Source organism: Ornithorhynchus anatinus, chromosome 2, assembly GCF_004115215.2.
Source record: "Ornithorhynchus anatinus isolate Pmale09 chromosome 2, mOrnAna1.pri.v4, whole genome shotgun sequence".
Taxonomy (NCBI): Eukaryota; Metazoa; Chordata; class Mammalia; order Monotremata; family Ornithorhynchidae; genus Ornithorhynchus; species Ornithorhynchus anatinus.
The window spans coordinates 98,507,938-98,527,889 of record NC_041729.1 but is presented as its reverse complement, the minus strand read 5'-3'; the positions used below and the strand labels follow the sequence as shown (position 1 = coordinate 98,527,889).

Below are 19,952 nucleotides of genomic sequence, written 5' to 3'. Positions count from 1 at the left end.
ACAGAGGGAAATGTAAATGTTGAGGGAGTGCTGGATTTAACTCTCAAAACCGCCTGAGGGCAAAGATAGCATACCTCACCCTCAATCCTCTGCACAGTTTGGGCCTAAATATTTTTTAACAATAATAATGTTGATATTTGTTAAGCCCTTACTATGTTCTGTTCTAAGAGGTGGGGTAGATAGAGTGTATTCAGGTTGTCCCATGTGAGGCTCACAGTTTTAATCCTCATTTTACAGATGAGGTAACTGAGGCACCGAGAAGTTAAGTGACTCACCCAAAATCACACAGCTGACAGGTGGCTGAGCTGGGATTAGAACCCATGACCTCTGACTCTCGAACCCGTGCTCTTTCCACTGAGGCACACTGCTATACCATATTCATCCCCTTTCGTGGTTAATGAAAAAGAAACCCGGAAAATAGAGGGAGGGATTCAGGGCTGTGGCCAGGAAGTCGTGAGACCTGGCCAGAATCGAAAGATACTATCAGCCCCAACCCCTCTCAGGGTCACACCCGGAGAGTTTCCAGTCCTCTACCAGTCTCGGCTACGGGAGGGAGAGTCGAGCAGAGGAAGAACCATTCCATTCCTAGCTCGGGCAGTGGCTAGCGAGGGGAAGGCAATCTGCTACAAGTCAAAGCTCACCGACGATGGGCGGCAGCGGCACCGGAGAGAGTCGAGGGCGGAGATTCGAGTTTACCGTGTGGAAGGAGGCGATGGTAAACTACTTCTGTATTTTTACCAAGAAAACTCTATGGATCCACTACCAGAACGATGGCAGATAATAATAATGTTGGTATTTGTTAAGCGCTTACTATGTGCCGAGCACTGTTCTAAGCGCTGGGGTAGACATAGGGGAATCAGGTTGTCGTCCCACGTGGGGCTCACAGTCTTCATCCCCATTTTACAGATGAGGGAACTGAGGCACAGAGAAGTTAAGTGACTCGCCCACAGTCACACAGCCGACAAGCGGCAGAGCTGGGATTCGAACTCATGAGCCCTGACTCCAAAGCCCGTGCTCTTTCCACTGAGCCACGCTGCTTCTCCAATGGAGGTGGTACGTTCTGGGAGAGATGCGTCCGTGGTGTCGCTGTGGATTAGAGATGACTCGACAGCGTAAGACCAGTCCCAAGTCTGTCGATTGTATTTATGGATGATGCCGATGATGATGATGATGGTATTTCTTAAGTGGTTACTATGTGGCCGGCACTGTACTGAGTGCTGGGGTGGATAAATGCAAATCAAGCTGGTCACAGTCCCTTTCGCATGTGGGGCTCACAGTCTCAGTTCTCATTTTACAGATGAGGTAACTGAGGCACAGAGACATGAAGTGACTTGTCCAAGGTCACACAGCAGCAGGAGTGGGATTAGAATCCTTATTGAGCACTTACTGTATGCAGAGCACTCTACTGAGAGCTTGGGAGAATACAATATAACAATAAACGGGCACATTTCCTATCCATAGGGAGTCACAGTAAAGCTGAGAAGCAGCATAGGCTAGTGGAAAGAGAGTAGGCCTCGGATTCGGAGGCCCTGGGTTCTAATCCTAGTGCCACCACGCAGTTGCTGTGTGACCCTGGCCTAGTCTGGGCCTCAGTTCCCTCATCTGTAAAATGGGGATTCGATCTCTGTTCTCCCTCCTCAGGAGACCCTGAGCTCCATGTGGGACCTGGTTATCTTGTATCTGCCTCAGCCCTTAGTACAGTGTGTGGCACGAAGTAAGCTCTTAACAAAATCCACAATTCTTATTTGGGGAGCAGCGATGTAGGGCTGCAGGGGCGGCTCTGCTGTGGACATTCCCCCCGTCTTTCACACCGCAGCTCCGGAGAAGCTGGGCCTTGAGTTCTCCCTGAGGGTTTTACCCTGTGAAAAAGGCAGTGGCTGAACTCCAACCAGGAAACCCTGACAGCTAAAAAGATGAGAGAGATTTTGGGCCAGAGACGCAGCATGGGATAGTGGAAAGATCACAGGATTGGGAGTCAGGAAACCTCCGAATCTGGAATCGGAGGACGTTCATTCATTCAATCGTATGTATTCATTCATTCAATCGGATTTATTGAGCGCTTACTGTGTGCAGAGCACTGTGCTAAGCGCTTGAGAGAGTACAATTCGGCAACAAATAGCGACGATCCCTACTCAACAATGGGCTCACAGTCTAGACCCAGCTCCGCCACTTGTCTGTTGTGTGATGTTGGGCAAGTCACTTCACTTCTCTATGCCTCAGTTACCTCATCTGTAAAATGGGGATTAAGACTGTGAGCCCTATGTGGGACAAGGACTGTGTCCAACCTGATTACCTAATATCTATATAATAAGTGCTTATCAAATACCATAATACCATACCCAGCTCCAACATTTTCCTGCTGTGTGATCTTGGGCAAAGCAATTGTCTTCTCTGTGCCCCAGGTTTCTCATCTACAAAATGGGAATTAAATACCTCTTTTTCCTCTCCATTAGACTGCATGCCTCTTAGACTGTCTCCAATCTGATTTCTTTTGTACCTACCCCAGTGTTTAGCTCAGAGCTTGGCCCAATGTTAGCCCTTCACAGATATCACCAATATTAGTGTTATTACCTGGTCTTCCTCACACTTAGACTGTGAGCCCAGTGTGGGACCTGATTAACTTGTACTATACCGGTACTTGTACCAGTACTGAGTACAGTGTTTGGCGCACAATAAGAGCTTAACAAATACCACAATAATAGCAATAGTAATAATAATTATAATTATATATGGGTTCCGATTTACATGCAAGATGGAGCTGAGGTTACCCTAGGCCAAGCAGGATATCTTCTGGGGATACTTTGGCTATATTGTTTGGAAGCTTGAGATATTGAGAAGAGTTTACGGCTGGATATTTTCTAATTTGGGAGAGAGCAGCGTGGCCTAGTGGAAAGAGCAAGGGCCTAGGGGTCAGAAGGATCTGGGTTCTAGTTCCAGCTCTACCACTTGTCTGTTGTGTGACCTTGGGCAAATTACCTAAATTCTCTGTGCCTCAGTTCCTTTATCTGTAAAATGGGGATTAAGACTGTGAGCCCTATGTGGAACAAAGACTGTGTCCAACGCATGATTTAGTGGAGAAGGAGTGTGTCTTAGTGGAAAGAGCACAGGCTTGGACTTCAGAGGTCATGGGTTCTAATCCTGCCTCTGCCACTTGTCAGCTGTGTGAGTTTGGGCAAGTCACTTAACTTCTTTGTGCCTCGGTTACCTCCTCTGTAAAATGGGGACGAAGCCTGTGAGCCCCACGTGGAACATCCTGATTGCCCTGTATCCACCTCACTGCTTAGAACAGTGCTCGGCACATAGTAAATGCTTGACAAATACCATCATTATTATTATTATCATTATTAGTAGTTTGTATCTACTCTAGCCTGCCCATAGTAAGCACTTAACAAATACCACAATTATTATTATTATTGTTTTTAATGTGTTTTAAAGGTTTTATTTATATTAATGTCTGTCTTCCCCTCTAGACTATTAGCTCATTGTGGGCAGGGAATGAGTCTGTTCATTGTATTCTCCCAAGAGCTTAGTAGAGTGCTCTGCACATAGTAAGCACTCAATAAATACGATTGACCGACTCAGTGACTAACCCTGCCTCTAGCCCCACAGCACTTACAGACGTATCCTTAATTTGCTTTAATGTCTGTCACGGCCTGCCCCAACCCACAGAGTGTAAGCTCATTTTAGGCAGTGAACAAGTCTGCCAACTTTGTTATATTGCACTTTCCAAAGTGCTCAGTACAGTGCTCTGCCCACAGTAAGTGATCAGTAGAAGCCACTGATTGACTGATGGAAAAGACCAGTGACCCATGATGGGCACTCAGTTATAATAATAATAATAATGTTGGTATTTGTTAAGCGCTTACTATGTGCCGAGCACTGTTCTAAGCGCTGGGGGAGATACAGGGGAAGGAGGTTGTCCCACATGGGGCTCGCAGTCTTAATCCCCATTTTACAGATGAGGGAACTGAGGCACGGAGAAGGTAAGTGACTTGCCCACAGTCACACAGCCGACAAGTTGCAGAGCTGGGATTCGAACTCATGAGCCCTGACTCCAAAGCCCATGCTCTTTCCACTGAGCCACGCTGCTAAGACTGGCCCTCAGCGATTTTTCTGGTGGCAGTTGAAGAGGGAAGATGTTTCCCCAAGAAAACCGGGTTTGGCTCTCTGGTGCCATTTATGAAGAGGGGAATGAGTTCCCCAAAAGGCCTGTATCTTATTCTGGGACAAAAATGGTGGAAAAGAGCCTTTGGAACATGGCAAGTTTTCTCGGAGCAAGGATAACTGAGAGTCCCTGGAACTTCTTGGACCACACTCCTGGTTCACTCCTTCAAATCCACAGAATGTGGCTGACTCGGAGGGTTCCCCGTTTCCATTTCGTGGCTTTTTCTGCTTTCACTCAGGCCCAGTGGTTCTGACCGACTTTCCAGAACAGGACGGCCTAGTGGATAGAGCTCAGCCTGGGAGTCAGAAGGCCTGGGTTCTAATTTCGGCTCTGCCTCTTGTCTGCTGTGTGACCTTGGGCAAGTCACTTCACTTCTCTAAATGGGACATGGACTGTGTCCAGCCTGACTCTTGTATCTACCCCAGCAATTAGTACAGTGCCTGGCACCATTGTAAGTGCTTAACAAATACACTGAAAAAAAATTTGGAAAATGAAACTCCCCACACCCTCACAAAAAAAAAAAACAATAGCAAAACACCAAACCCATAACGAATAAAATACAATCTGGCCGTGAATATGAAATAAAATAGATAAATATTTCTGCAAATATAGTCAGGATTCTGAATCTTATTTATTCTCCCTTTCCCTGCTATCCTCAGGTTCTCTCTATCATGGAGAAGGGATAAATCAGGGACCAGAGAAGCAGTCTGTTTCCAGAAACCCTTCCTTGGCTGTAAATTTCTTTTTTTCTTTTTTTTTTAAAGGAGCAACATGGCTCAGTGGAAAGAGCACGGGCTTTGGAGTCAGAGGTCATGGGTTTGAATCCCGGCTCAGCCACTTGTCAGCTGTGTGACTTTGGGCAAATCATTTAACTTCTCTGTGCCTCAGTTACCTCATCTGTAAAATAGGGATTAAGACTGTGAACCCCACGTGGGACAACCTGATTCCCCTGTGTCTACCCCAGCGCTTAGAACAGTGCTCAGCACATAGTAAGTGCTTAACAAATACCAACATCATTATTATTATTATTATTATTTTTCCTTCCTCCTTGCTGGATGGCCTTCTTTATTTCATTTGAAAATCTGGGTCTAATTTCCCAGCTCTCTTCTTTTCTGAGTTTTCTTCTATCAGCTGGGAGTTTTGGAAGGTCGTTTTGTTGCTTCATGGTCCCAGTTTCATGATATCCTGCATGCATGACTGTAGCTTGCTTGTCTATTTCTAACTCCCTTCTTCCCATCTCACCTCCATTTTTCCTTCCCGTCCTCCTTTCCTTTCCTTTCTTTTCTTTTCTTTTCTTTTCTTTTCTTTTCTTTTCTTTTCTTTTCTTTTCTTTTCCTTTCCTTTCCTTTCCTTTCCTTTCCTTTCCTTTCCTTTCCTTTCCTTTCCTTTCCTTTCCTTTCCTTTCCTTTCCTTTCCTTTCCTTTCCTTTCCTTTCCTTTCCTTTCCTTTCCTTTCCTTTCCTTTCCTTTCCTTTCCTTTTCCTCTTCTCCCTCCCCCTGTTCAATTTTCTTCCTTTCTCCCACTCTCCGCTTTTGTTACCAGTTTATCTCCTGGATGCTTAGTATGGCAGAGCTCTGAAAGTTGTCGTAAATTCTTAACCTCAGATGATTCCCTGCCTCCTTTGAGAATCAGTAAAAGGACCACAAAATCTAATACTCCCAGCTCAAAGAACAACACAGTACTCCTGGCCATGGGAAGCAGCGTGGCTCAGTGGAAAAGAGCCTGGGCTTCGGAGTCAGAGGTCATGAGTTCGACTCCCGGCTCTGCCACTAGTCGGCTGTGTGACTGTGGGCAAGTCACTTCACTTCTCTGTGCCTCAGTTACCTCATCTGTAAAATGGGGATTAACTGTGAGCCCCACGTGGGACAACCTGATGACCCTGTATCTACCCCAGGGCTTAGAATGGTGCTCTGCACATAATAAGTGCTTAACAAATACCAACATTATTCTTTGACCAAAGGGGGTTGCCTCTTTGATGACTCTTCAGATATCCTTTGGAAGACACTGGCCTCCCAGTCTGTGAGCCGGAATTCACCTGTCACACAGGGCCAAGCCACCTGATGTTTAAAGGAAATGTTGAGGACCACCAGAATCTCTTCCATCTTTGCCTTGTTCCTCAACCAGCGGGGGAATGAACCGAGGAACTGGCGATTGACCTCGGTTTTGTGAACTAACGCTCCCCCCTTGATGGGACTGTGCAGGACATGCTGGTGACTACTGACCCTCCAAGGCAGGGACAGGATGGGAAAAGTGACCGACTGCATTTCTTTTCGCATCACCTCTGCCGCTCATCTGCTGATGAAGGCAGCTTTGGGACCGAGTGGGAAAGGGGCGTGATAGATGCGACCCGGGATCCAGGGAGACCCTTGGGATGTCAGGCGGAGTTGTTTGATTTCATCACAACAGAAAGCCGGTGGCTGCTGAGTCCGCCCCCTCTCGCTCCCAGAGGGACTGAGTTACTGAGCATTAGAGAAACTCAAATTGTTCCAATATATTCTTAATAGTTTCAGATTGGCAAATAGAGGCCCATGTGGGAAAATCAGAATGTCCTCCTGGGCTTGCTGCTTACTGAGTAATCCCAAGGACAGTGTCCAAAGAAAACTGTCCCCTAGTAAGCAAGAAATGAAGGATATTGATTGTGTATGTGTGTGTGTGATGTGTACGATCGATTGATTTGTTAGGAAAGTTCCGCAACCAGTGTCAAAGAACTGGTGTCTGTTTAAGGCGTATAATACTAATAATAACTGTGGTACTCAGTGGAAAGAGCACGGGCTTTGGAGTCAGAGGTCATGGGTTCGAATCCCTGCTCTGCCAATCGTCAGCTATGTGACTGTGGGCAAGTCACTTAATTTCTCTGTGCCTCAGTTCTCTCATCTGTAAAATGGGGATTAAAACGGTGAGCCCCACATGGGACAACCTGATCACCCTGTATCTCCCCCAGCGCTTAGAACAGTGCTCTGCACATAGTAAACGCTTTACAAATACCAGCATCATTAACTATACTAAGCATTGGGATAGATACAAGATAATCAGGTTGGACACAGTTTCTGTCCCACATAGTCTTAATCCATGTTTTATAGATAAGGGAACTGAGACACAGAGAAGTGAAGTGACTTGCTCAAGGTCACACAGCAGACAGTGCTCTGTACACAGTAAGCATTTAATAAATAGGACTGAACGATTGAATGGAGTGGAGGAACCAGGATTAGAACCCGGGTCTTTCTGATTCCCAAGCCTGTGCTCTTTCCGCTACGCCATTTATTTTCCAAATCGACTATCTCTCTGGTTTGTTTATTCAGAGGCCCGAACAACAGATTACATTTTCTGCGTGAGCCCTTCATTAGATCAAGTCAAGAAAAATTTGTTTGCTTGATAATTATGTGCTAACCTTAGGTCCCTCCCTCCTCAGTGCCCTGGGCAGTCCCCGGCCACCCCCAGACTTCTTGAATTATTTCTGTATTTTTAACCTCCCAAGCTGGCCAAAACACTGTCACATTTTTTTTTTTTTGGATCTCTGAGGTGTCACATGTAGAAAAAGGAAGAAATTTAGTAAAAGGAGGTCATTTGGGCCTGTTCTTGAATGTTACTCCAAGAAGTTATGTAAGGAGAGGAATCCAAATCTCAGCAAACATCTGTTTTTTGCGTCAGTCTGAAAAATCCTCAGTCGTGGAGGACCACTGGAGGCTGGGACATTGCAGGTTTCAGCAGATCTGTCTACAGATTCACATTTCAATCTACAGAGCTAAGGAGGAGAGCTGTCCCGTCCCGCCATTATAGGAAAACTGCTTATATCACTCCTCAATTCCACTGACCGCCTTGCTCCACCCCACCTCGCCCACTCACCCACTTGGACACAAACTCGATTTCACCAACTTTAGCCACTGCATAATCTCTATCCTCGCCAACTCTGAAATCCCTCTAATAATAATAATAATGTAGGTATTTCTTAAGCGCTTACTATGTGCAGAGCACTGTTCTAAGTGCTAGGGTAGGTACAGAGTATTTAGGTTGTCCCACGTGAGGCTCACAGTCTTAATCCCCATTTTACAGATGAGGCAGCTGAGGCACAGAGAAGTCAAGTGACTTGCCCGCAGTCACACAACTGACAAGTGGCAGAGCTGGGATTCACACCCATGATCTCTGACTTCCAAGCCGGGGCTCTTTCCACTGAGCCACGCTGCTTCTCAGTCTGACCACATCCTCCTCACCTGCCATCTCTGGCATCCCCGGAATGACTTCTTCCCCACTGATTTCAAACTTGCCCATGTCGCCCCATCCTAAAAAAAAAAGCCCTCTCTTGACCCCACGGCTCCCTCCAGCTCTCACCCCATCTCGCTCCTACCATTTCTCACTAAACTCCTTGAGCAAGTTGTCTGCACCCATTGTCTCAAGTTCCTCTCCTCCCATTGTCTCCTTGACCCCGTCCAATCTGGCTTCCATCCCCTTCACTCCAAAGAACCACCCTCTCAAAGGTCACAGATGATCTCCTTCTTCACAGATCAAATGGCCTCCTCGACCTCTTCCATCAACACTGTCGACCACCCCCTTCTCCTGGAGACATTATCCAACCTCAGTTTCACTGACACTGTCTTCTTCTGATTCTCCTCCTATCTCCGACCACTCATTCTCAGTCTCCTTCGTGGGCTTCTCTTCTGCCTCTCACCCCCGAACTGTGGGGGCGGTCCCTCAAGGCTCACTTCTGGGTCCCCTTCTATTCTCCATCTATGCCCACTCCTTTGGAGAACTCATTCACACCCATAGATTCAAACTACGGCCTGTCTGCACATGATACCCAAATCTACATCTTGATTTCTCTTCCCCTCTTCAAAACCCTACTTAAAACTCACCTCCTCCGAGAGGCCTTCCCAGACTGAGCTCCCCTTCTCCCTCTACTCCCTCTACCACCCCCCCTTCACCTCTCCGCAGCTAAACCCTCTTTTCCCCCCTTTTCCTCTGCTCCTCCCCCTCTCCCTTCCCATCCCCTCAGCACCGTACTCCTCCGCTCAACTGTATATATTTTCATTACCCTATTTATTTTGTTAATGAAATGTACATCGCCTCGATTCTATTTAGTCGCCATCGGTTTTTACGAGACGTTCTTCCCCTCGACTCTATTTATCGCCATCGTTCTCGTCTGTCCGTCTCCCCCGATTAGACCGTGAGCCCGTCAAACGGCAGGGACCGTCTCTATCTGTTGCCGACTTGATCATTCCCAGCGCTTAGTACAGTGCTCTGCACATAGTAAGCGCTCAATAAATACTATTGAATGAATGAATTTCTATCCCTCTCTGCAGTTTTGCATCTCCTCCTGCCTTCAAGATATCCCTTCTTGGATGTTCTGCCGTCGTCTCAAACCTAACATGTCAAAAACAGAGCTCCTTCTCTTTCCATCCAAACCTCGTCCTCCCACTGCTTTCCCATCACTGTAGACGGCACGGCCATACTTCCTGTCTCCTGTCTCACAAGCCCATAACCTCAGCATTATCCTTGATTCCTCTCAGTCAGCCCTCGTATTCAATCCATCACTAAATCCTTTCGGTTCAACCTTCACAGCATCGCTAAAACCTGCCCTTTCCTCTCCAACCAAACTGCTGCCATGTTTATCCAATCACTTCTCCTATCCTGCCTTGATTGCTGTATCAGCTTCCTTGCTGACTTCCCTGCCTCCTGTCTTTCCCCACTCCGGTCCATACTTCACTCTGCTGCCGGGATGATTTTTCTGCAAAAATATTCAAGCCATGTTTCCCCACTCCACAGGAACCTCCAGTTGTTGCCCATCCACCTCCCCATCAGACAGTAACTCCACACCATTCGCTTTAAAGCACTCAATCACCTTGCCCCCTCCTATCTCACCTTGTTATTCTCCTACTAAAATGCAACCCGCATGCTTCACTCCTCTAATACCAACCTGTGTGACCTTGGGCAAATCACTTCACTTCTCTGAGCCTCAGTTACCTCATCTGTAAAATGGGGATTGAGTCTGTGAACCCCATGTGAGACAGGGACTGTGTCCAACCCAGTTTGCTTGTATCACTTAGAATTGAACATGGAAGGCAGTTTCCTCAAGGAAGAGACACGTGAGACTGAAGCATAAAGATCTGCTAACACCTGGCACAAATACCATAATAATAATTATTATTATTGTTACCTTATTTATTAAAAATATATTTGTTAAGCTCTTATTACGGGCTGGGCACCGTACTTAACTCCGTGGTTGACACAACCTCATCTGGTTGGGCCAGGCACTGTAATGAATTCGGTGGCCCATACAGTCTAATCTGGTTGAGTGCAGTCTTAATCCTCATTTTACAGATGAGGTAACTGAGGCACAGAGAAGTGTAGTGACTTGCCCAAGGACAATCAGGGGAGCCAGGACTAAAACCCAGGTCTTCTGACCTTTGAGAAAAGAGCATTATTGTGACCTTGCAGTACCTATTTTCTAAGGTCATAAATGTGATGCAGAAAAGTAAGAAGAGCTGTCAGAGGAAACATTAGGTTCCTGTTTTTCCCAATAGTAATAATAATAATGATATTAATAATGATAATAATATTTGTTAAGCACTTACTATGTGCCTAGCACTGTACTAAACACTGGGGTATATACAAAATAATCAGGTCAGACACAGTCCCTGTCTCACATGAGGATCACAGTCCAAGTGACATTTTTATTATTATTATTAGAATCTCCCAAGAACTTACCACAGTGCTCTGCCCAGAGTACCTGCTCATTAAGTACCGCAGATCGATATTGCTCTCATCAATCAATCAGTGATATTTATTGAGCACTTACTGTGTGCAGAGCAATGTACTAAACATTGAGGAGACTTCAGTGTAACAGAATAAATAGTCACGTTCCCGGCCCTCAACCTTACAGTCTCTATCTTTGTCCACAGGTTTTTGTCTAGACACGTATTTCTCATAGAAACAGTGTCAAACTCTAAAGACTTGGGGTCTAATCAGGAATAATGTGTGTTTATATTAAATTATATTTTTCTGTTAAATTAGGTGATCTCCCATATATCATTTAACTAAAAATTCAGCTTTTAAGTAGAAGACCCAGCCTATTTCCACTCATTAGTCAAAACCACATCCGCGACACACGTTTAAGTTTCTGTCGGTCTGCCAAGCACAACCATTGTACTGTATAATATTATCTGCTCTCTTTCCATATCTGTCCACTGCAAGGTCTGTGTCTGTTTACTGTTATATGAACACTCCCAAGTGCTTAATACAGTGCTATGCACACAGTAAGTGCTCAATACATACGATTGACTGACTGAATGAATGGTCATCTAACTGCCACTCAGGCCTGGGCATTGAATCCAAGCATCTTGGACTGTGTGATGATGATGATGACGACATTTGTTAATCGCTTACTATGTGTCAAGCGCCGTTCATTCATTCATTCATTCGATAGTATTTATGGAGCACTTACTATGTGCAGAGCACTGTACTAAGCGCTTGGAATGTTCTAAGCGCTGGGGTAGATACAAGGTAATCAGGTTGTACCACGTGGGGCTCACAGTCTTAATCATTTAATAGTATTTATTGAGCGCTTACTAGGTGCAGAGCACTGTACTAAGCGCTTGGAATGTACAAATCGGTAACAGATAGAGACAGTCCCTGCCCTCTGACGGGCTTACGGTCTAATCCCCATTTTACAGGTGAGGTAACTGAGGCCCAGAGAAAAGATTTGCCCAAAGTCACACCGCTAACAAGTGGCGGAGCTGGGATTAGAATCCGGGCTCTTTCCGCTAAGCCACTCTGTGTCCAATCTGATTACCTTGTAACTACCCCAGTGCTTAGAATAGTGCTTGGCACATAGTAAGTGCTTTACAAGTAATATTATCATTGTTGGTTATTATTATTAGCATTATCTTGGTTAAAGGTGGATGAAGACGGAAGAATCAAAATCTAACTGCTCTGATTTAAGGACTTTGATAGTTACCCCAATGATTGGGAGAGTACAGAACTGATTTTTAGACACCGTATTACACGGTACGACAATGATTCTTATACACTGCTCCTTCCCCTACCCCAAATTTATTTTAACGTCTGCCCTCCCCAACTAGATGGTAAGCTCCTTGACCCTACGCCTTTAGTACAGTGCTCAGCGCACTTGAGGGAAGTGCTGGGTTGTCTCGATGATAAAGCCAAAGCCTGTTTTAAAAATTCTCTTATTCTTTATCAGCCTCTTGAACATAGAGCATGGTCTTGGGAGTCAGAGGATGTGGGTTCTAATTCTGGCTCCGCCACGTGTCTGATGTGTGACCTCGGGCAAGTCACTTAACGTCTCTGTGTCTCAGTTATTCCATCTGTAAATTGGGGACTTAGACTGAGCCCCACGTGGGACATCTACCCTAGGGCTTAGAACAGTGCTTGGCACATAGTAAGCGCTTCACAAATTCCATCATTATTATTCATGTGTGTTTTTTATTTCTTCTTTAGTTTTTGCCTCAGGATCTTGCATGTCCGTAAAGATGACCTTCTGTTTTGTGCGGGGCACGTTTTCAAATTCTGCTTCTTCGACTCATGATGTCAACTACTTTGACTCAAGCTGGAGTGCTTGCCCAAACAGTGCTTCTCAGTGCCCAGGGATTGGATATTGTGAACTGTCCCTGCTGTAGTGAATTCTCCAAGGACTACATTTTCTGCACCTTGATTGTCTCACTGTACCTCTACAGGGTTTCTCCCATCCCCCATTCTGCTGGTTGGGATTCCTGCTGCCACCTTGCAGCGTGGCCTTATGGAAAAAACACAGGACTGGGTGTCCGAGGACCTGGGTTCTAATCCCAACCCTGCCAATTGCCCGCTGTGTGACCTTGGGCAAGTTATTTCACTTCTCTGGGCCTCAGTTTCTTCAACTGTAAAATGGGAATAAAATCCTACTCCCTCCTACTTAGACCGCGAAGCCCATGTGGGACAGGGACTGTGTCCGAACTGATAACCTTGTATCTTCCCCAGTACTTAGAACAGGGAGAAGCAGCATGGGGTAGTGGATTGAATACTGGCCTGGGAGCCAGAAGATAATGGGTTCTAATCCTGATCCCACCACTTGTCTGCTGAGTGGCCTTGGGCAAGTCACTTCACTTCTCTGTGCCTCAGTTACTTCATCTGTAAAATAAGGATTAAGACTCTGAACCCTAGGTGGGGCAGGAACTGTGTCTGACCCGATTTGCTTGTATCCACCTCAATAGAAAGAGCTTATCAAATACCACAATTACTATTATTATTATTATTGTTATTATTATTAACAGTGAATAGCACATAGTAAGTTAAAAAACACAAGCTTACAGTTATCAGGTTGGGCATAGTTCTTGTCGCGCAGGGGGTTCACAATCTAAATAGGAGGGAGTAGGATTTAATCTCCATTTTACAGCAGGAAATTGGCAGAGTTGGGATTAGAACTCAGGTCCTCTAATTCCCAAGCTGACGGTCTTTCCACAAGGCCACACTGCTTCCCTTTGATTCAGTCAAGAATGACCAGGCTGGGTTGGCTTACTAGAAGAAAAAGTCCTCTGACCCCAGGCCCGTGTTCTTTCCGTAGGAAACATACTATTTCTACAGTTAAGCTCTTAAAAAATTCCAACATTATTATCGCCATGTGATAAATGATCTGTCGAGGATGGTATTCTTCGATAGCATCAGATCATTGTAGAAATAGTATGATGGCTGCGTCCTCTTATATATCCATCCTGAAGACTATGGTTGTATCATTTAATATCTTTAGCTCTTCCTCTGTAGAAGCTATTCATTCATTCATTCAATAAGATTTATTGAGCGCTTACTATTGGCAGAGCACTGTACTAAGCTCTTGGAATGTACAATTCAGCAACAGATAGAGACAATCCCTGCCCAGTGACAGGCTTACAGTCTAATCATGACGGGCTTACTAATATTGTTGTCAGTGAATTTATCTAAACTGTTCTAGAACCTGGTACCACCAGTTAGACTGTAAGCCAGTCAATGGGCAGGGATTGTCTCTCTCTGTTGCTGAATTGTACATTCCAAGCGCTTAGTACAGTGCTCTGCACATAGTAAGCTCTCAATAAATACTCTTGAATGAATGAATGAATGAATCTTTTACTTTTCTTCTAGTAAACCAACCTGGTGTGGTCATTTTTGACTGAATCAAAGGGAAACATTCTGGCCTAGTGGAAAGACCAACACCTTGGGAGTTAGAGGACCTGGATTCGAATCCCCGATCTGCCGTTTGTCTTCTGTATGACCTTGGGTAAGTCACTTTACTTCTCTAGGCCTCAGTTTCCTCATCCGTAAAATGGAGATTCCATACATGTTCTCCCTTCTGAGACTGTGTCCCCTTTATGGACAGGGACTGTGTCCCAACCTGATCACATTATATATATATGTAATGTATATATACTTAGTGCAGTGCTTGACACATAGTAAGCCCTTAAAAAGTACCATTATTAAAGAAAAAAAACCCAAAACAAAACACTAAGACCATCTTGAAACCATTGACTTAAACCGCATTCTAACAGTGAATGAAGCAGCATTTTAACAATATTCCGTTAGGGTAAGGAAGTGAATCACTGGGATGTGTTTTGGTGGGCAGAAAGTAATCACTCGAAGCGGAATTGAACAGGACGCAGGGGATTAACACCTCTACTCCAGGGAGAAAAAACTCCGACTTTTTAATGAGCAGAAGCGGTTTGGTGTGGTTTGATCTTTCACCCTCTCCTCCCCACCTCAACGCACCACCCCCCAAACCCTCAGTCCTGAAGCCTTTTAGTTCCAAGCCTTTCCCGCTTGTTCTTTGAAATATTTTCTCTCAAGATGTTGAAACTCCAAATCAAATTCACTCACACAGACCAGGCCCCCCTTCCCACCAAGTCTAATTAAAAATGTCCCTCTCCTCCACTCCTCCCTTTCCCTTTATACATTTTCTCTACGAGTTCTGGCAGGGAGGCCAAACGTCGCTTCTGGAAATGGAAACTTAATGCAACTGACCACTTGAGGGAGGTGGTGGGTTGTCTCGATGATAAAGCCGAATCTCGCCCTTTCCCAATCGTTCGCGGTTTTCGGAACTCAGAAATCTTAAGTGCGTTGTGGGAAAGACTTCACAGGATTCGATGGGGTTTTTTTCTTCCTTCACAGGAAATCATCTTTTCGCCTCTTGAAGCCCTCCTCTCGGTCGCTCCCTGAAAATAAACAGAGGAAAATAACCAACGTGGTCCGTCACTCGTGATGGATTGCCTGTTGCGTCTCTTGGAAAAGAGACAAAGAAGACGACTAGGGAAGTTCAATTTGGTTAATGAGTTTTTCGTTGCCTTCTGAAGTGCACTTCTTCAAAAACCTTTCAAGGACAGTGATGATATGAATCCATTTGGTTATTAACAAGGAGGTCCCCGGTCACCCTAGCTAGTTTCCTCTGGCAACTGCCGTTCACGTACTTGGGACAACTGTAAACGACAAAATGAGGCGGTAGCGACATCGAGTCCCTTCTTTGTTTAGTCAGGTTAAATGGAGTCCTTGGCGAGGGATCAAGAGTCTAAAGCTACAGGCACCTGAGTTCCCAACAGCTGCTTCGGCTGACGGTGGAGTGCCGCGACGGTCGGAGAAGAGAAATGAGCTGACGGGAGAAACAGAAGAGGAATACAAGCAGGCTGGCCTCACCCGTAAGACTAAGAATGGCGTAGTTCGGTGATGCAGAGATGAAAAATCTAATCTGGAAATTCAGGCAAAATCCACTAGCAGTCAGCCTTTGAAATAGGAACTTAAACAGAACCCAAGTGAGAACATAAGACCACGAGCTAAGCCAATCCTGGGTCAGACCGACAACTCATCTGGTCCAGGCCTCTGTTTCCGACAGGGGCGACGGGATGGTTGGAGGGAATGTTTGCTCGTTGCCCCCCTGGACATCCATCCACATGGGTCAGGAAGGGTCATCCAACACCCTTATCTTTTCCTTCTAAAGGAGCAGAGAAGCAGAGAAGCAGCGTGACCTAGAGGAAAGAGCACGGACCTGGGTTCTAATCCCAGCTTTTCCACATGTCCGCTACGTGACCTTGGGCAAGTCACTTTATTTCTCTATGCCGGTTATCTCATCTGTAAAATGGGGACTGAGACTGTGAGCCCCACATGGTACAGGGACTGTGTCCAACTTGATTTGCTTGTAATCACACCAGCACTTAGTACAGTGCTTGGCACATGGTAAGTGCTTAAGAAATACCATTATTATTATTGTTATAGAATGCCTTAAATGGGGATTAAATCCTATTCCCTCCTACTTAGTCGACGAGTCCTATGCGTGACAGGGGACTGTGTCCTAACTGGTAACTTGTGTCTTCCCCAGTGTTTAGAACAATGCTTGGGACATAGTAAGCACTTATTAAGTACCATAATCATTAAATCCATATCCTTCCCCTGGGTAGCCCAGTATGAATCACTCACCTATGATTTTATCCAAACTGGATAAATTTGTGAAATCTAAAGTGTGACTGAAAGGTCAAAAGTACCCAGAATTCTTTCTTAGGCCTGGTAAGATATTGACTGTGCTCTTCGGTTTGTCTTCCTAAATCAAATCACATCCTGAAAACCCAAGGGAAAATTTCCACTTTCCCACCGCTTTCCCAGTTGAAGTAAATATCTGACCCGGCATGGGAGCTTGGCTCTCATGCTGATTGGAAAAAAAGAAATCTACAAGAGGAGTAAAGAGTAAAATGTTTGTCTTTTCATGATGTGTTAAGACTATTTTAGGTGATTCAATGGGTGGATGAAAATGTGATCTGAAATCAAGGAAAACTCAAATTGAAATTGTGAAAAAGCTGTAACTAACGATGGTATTTATTAAGCGTCTTACTATGTGTCAAACACTGTTCTAAACAGTGGGGGAGATAAAAGTTAATGAGTTTGGACAGTCCCCGACCCACATGGGATTTACATTTAGGAGGGAGAACAAATATTGAATTCCTATTTTTACATTTGAGGAAACTGAGGCCCAGAGACGTTTAATGACTTTTTTTGAATGATATTTGTTAAGCACTTACTATGAGCCAGCACGATACTAAGGTCACCCAGGTAACAAGTAGCAGAACTGGGATTAGAACCCAGGTCCTCTGACTCCCAAGCCCGCACTTTTTCCACTAGGTCACGCTGTTTCTCTATAACATCGAACTCCGTATTACGAATATTACTGATCCTGGATGAGTGCTTATTTTGTTCAGAGCGCTGTATAGTGTTACCCATTTGGGATTATACAAAAAATACATATAAATAGAAGACAATCCCTGCTCAAACAAAGCTTGAGAAATAATGTTGTATTTTCAGAGGCATTTTGTTTTGCGTGGACAGAAAATGCACCTTTTTTGGAAGTACGGAATGGTTTTGTTTGGGAATATGTGTCCAAGGGTAGATTTGGTGTGCCTCCAAAATTCAGCTCATGTGAAGCAATTATTGTGATTTGTTGAGTTACATTGTTGGTTGGGTTCCTGAGAACCTGGGAACAGAAATCTTGAAGAACTAGATAGAGATTTGGGACAGTTCTTGCCCATTATTTCCTTTTTCTAAAATTGTTTCATGGGCTTCTAAGACTAGACAAGGCCCCCATCAGGTAGGTAGCTAGCTAGAAACTGAACGACACCCTCAAATTTGGAGGTTACACCCCGCTACGCTGATTAAAGGACAGATGGTTCCCTCCCCAGATGGACGATGTCACACGATCTTGGAATAACAAGAATGATAATATTAATGATTGCACTGTTTATTGAACAGCAGAGAAGCAGCATGGCCCCCTGGGAAGAGCGTGGGCCTGGATGTCGGAGGACTTGGGTTCTGGTCTTGACTCTGCCAACTGCTTGCTGCGTAACCTTGGGCAAGTCACTGGGTTTGGGAGTCAGAGGACGTGGGTTCTAATCCCGGCTCTGCCGCTTGTCTACTGTGTGACCTTGAGCAAGTCACTTAACTTCTCTGGGCCTCAGTTACCTTGTCTGTAAAATGGAGATTAAGACAGCGAGCCCCACGTGGGACAACCTGATTACCTTGTAACTACCCCAGTGTTTAGAACAGAGCTTGGCAGGTAATAAGCACTTAACAAATACCATCATTACTAGATTATTATTATTACTCTCTGTACCTCAGTTCCTTCCACTATCAAATGGGGATTAAATACCTGTTCTCTCTCCTACCTAGACTGTGAGTCTCATGCAGCTCAGAGACGGTGTCCAACATAATCAGCTTGTACCTACCTCGGTGCTTAGAAGAGTGTTTGACACCAAGTAAGTGCTTAACAAATATAATTAAAAAATCAACCCCTCCCCCAATTTACTATATGCCAAGCACCGCACTAAAAACTGGGGTTACCTATGAGATAAATCAGATCACAAAAAGTCCCTGCCCCGCAGGGTGTCACAGTCCAAAAGGAAAGGCAAAGGGGTCTTTCATCCCCATTTTATAGATGAGGAAGTTGAGGCACTAAAGGTCCTACAGAAGACAAGTCACAGAGCCAGAACCCAGATCTCTTGGCTCCCAGTCCTGTGCTATTTCCTCTAGTCTGCATGTCCTCCTGAGTGTGGCAGGTGTAGACACACTAATGTTCTCTTTATTTTAGTGAAATTAAATTAGAGCCATGCCCCCAGTTATGACCACCCCACAATACGTGTGACCCTGCACTATTTTCTGACTTACTCCAGAGCTCATGAGCCCCACCGCCACTGTCGTGTCTAAACCCTGACTGGTTAGTTGATGCCTGCCTACCCCTTTCCCTCCTCCCCTCACTCTGTCTCCCCTTGCCCTCCTATTTTCCCAGCAACTTTCCAGCAGGTTTCTCGCTTTCCCTTCTTCAAACGAATCCGTTTCTGTTTCCCACTTAAATCCAGTAGGCTTTTTTTATACTTAATAGCAGCAGCTCAAGGTTTCTTGTTCCCCCCCCCCCCCCGCCCCAACTCATCCCAGTTTCTGTATCCAACCTAAATCCAGTAGCTGCTGTGAGCTGTGCATGTATGATGATAATAATAATTCTTATAACAGTAATGTTAATAAAATACTTATTATGTGCCAAGCACTGAGGTTTATACAAGATATTCAGGTCAGACACAGTCCCCGTCCCAGACAGGGCTCACAGTCTACGTAGCGGGGGAACAATTATTGAATCACAATTTTACAGTTGAAGAAACTGAGACAGAAAGAAGTGAAGTGACTTGCCCAGGGTCACACAGCAGACAAGTAGCAGAGTCGGGATAAGAACTCAAGTCCTCACACTCACCGGCCCGTGTTCTTTACACTAGGACTTCACCGATCCCGTAGCCCTGCCTCCCCACTCTACCAAAAGCTGTGGGATTATTAGGGACAGGGCTGGGTGGGGCCAAAATGGTGCGTGAGAGGGATTTTCACTGTGGTCACTAAAAAAAAGGAAAGAAATCAGGAGCGCAGTAAACTGGGAGGACTGGTGAGACTGCGGAGGGTGTAGGGACATTTTTGGGAGGCGTTTCAGGAAACCACTGAGAACAGGAAGTGGGGAGATGGTGTCAGGAAGTGGGGGGAGAAATTTACAGTTTCCTTTTAGGCTTACCTGTAGTGCTTGGCCATCATATTTGGGACTGGTTCTGGAGTGGAAGCTAATTACATGTAAAATCTATGGGTACTCTAAAATGTGAACGTTCATGATACGGCCACATTTCCAAGGAAGATAACTTGCTTCTATCATGGAGTAGGCCTTACTGGAGAGGTGGAATAGGATCAACACAGAACATGGTCAGTTCCTATCTTTCTGCCTTGATCTTAAGAACGTTCTTCCTACTCTCCCAAACACTTAGTACAGCGCTCTGCA

General features: G+C 45.2%; 1 non-coding gene across 1 annotated transcript; it reads left to right on the top strand.

The window, feature by feature from the left end:
* The first annotated feature begins 493 nt into the window (after positions 1 to 493).
* LOC114809347 lies at positions 494 to 631 on the top strand. Its single transcript, XR_003757134.1, has one exon. It is a non-coding gene; the product is annotated as a small nucleolar RNA SNORA7 (small nucleolar RNA).
* Positions 632 to 19,952: the final 19,321 nt, after the last annotated feature.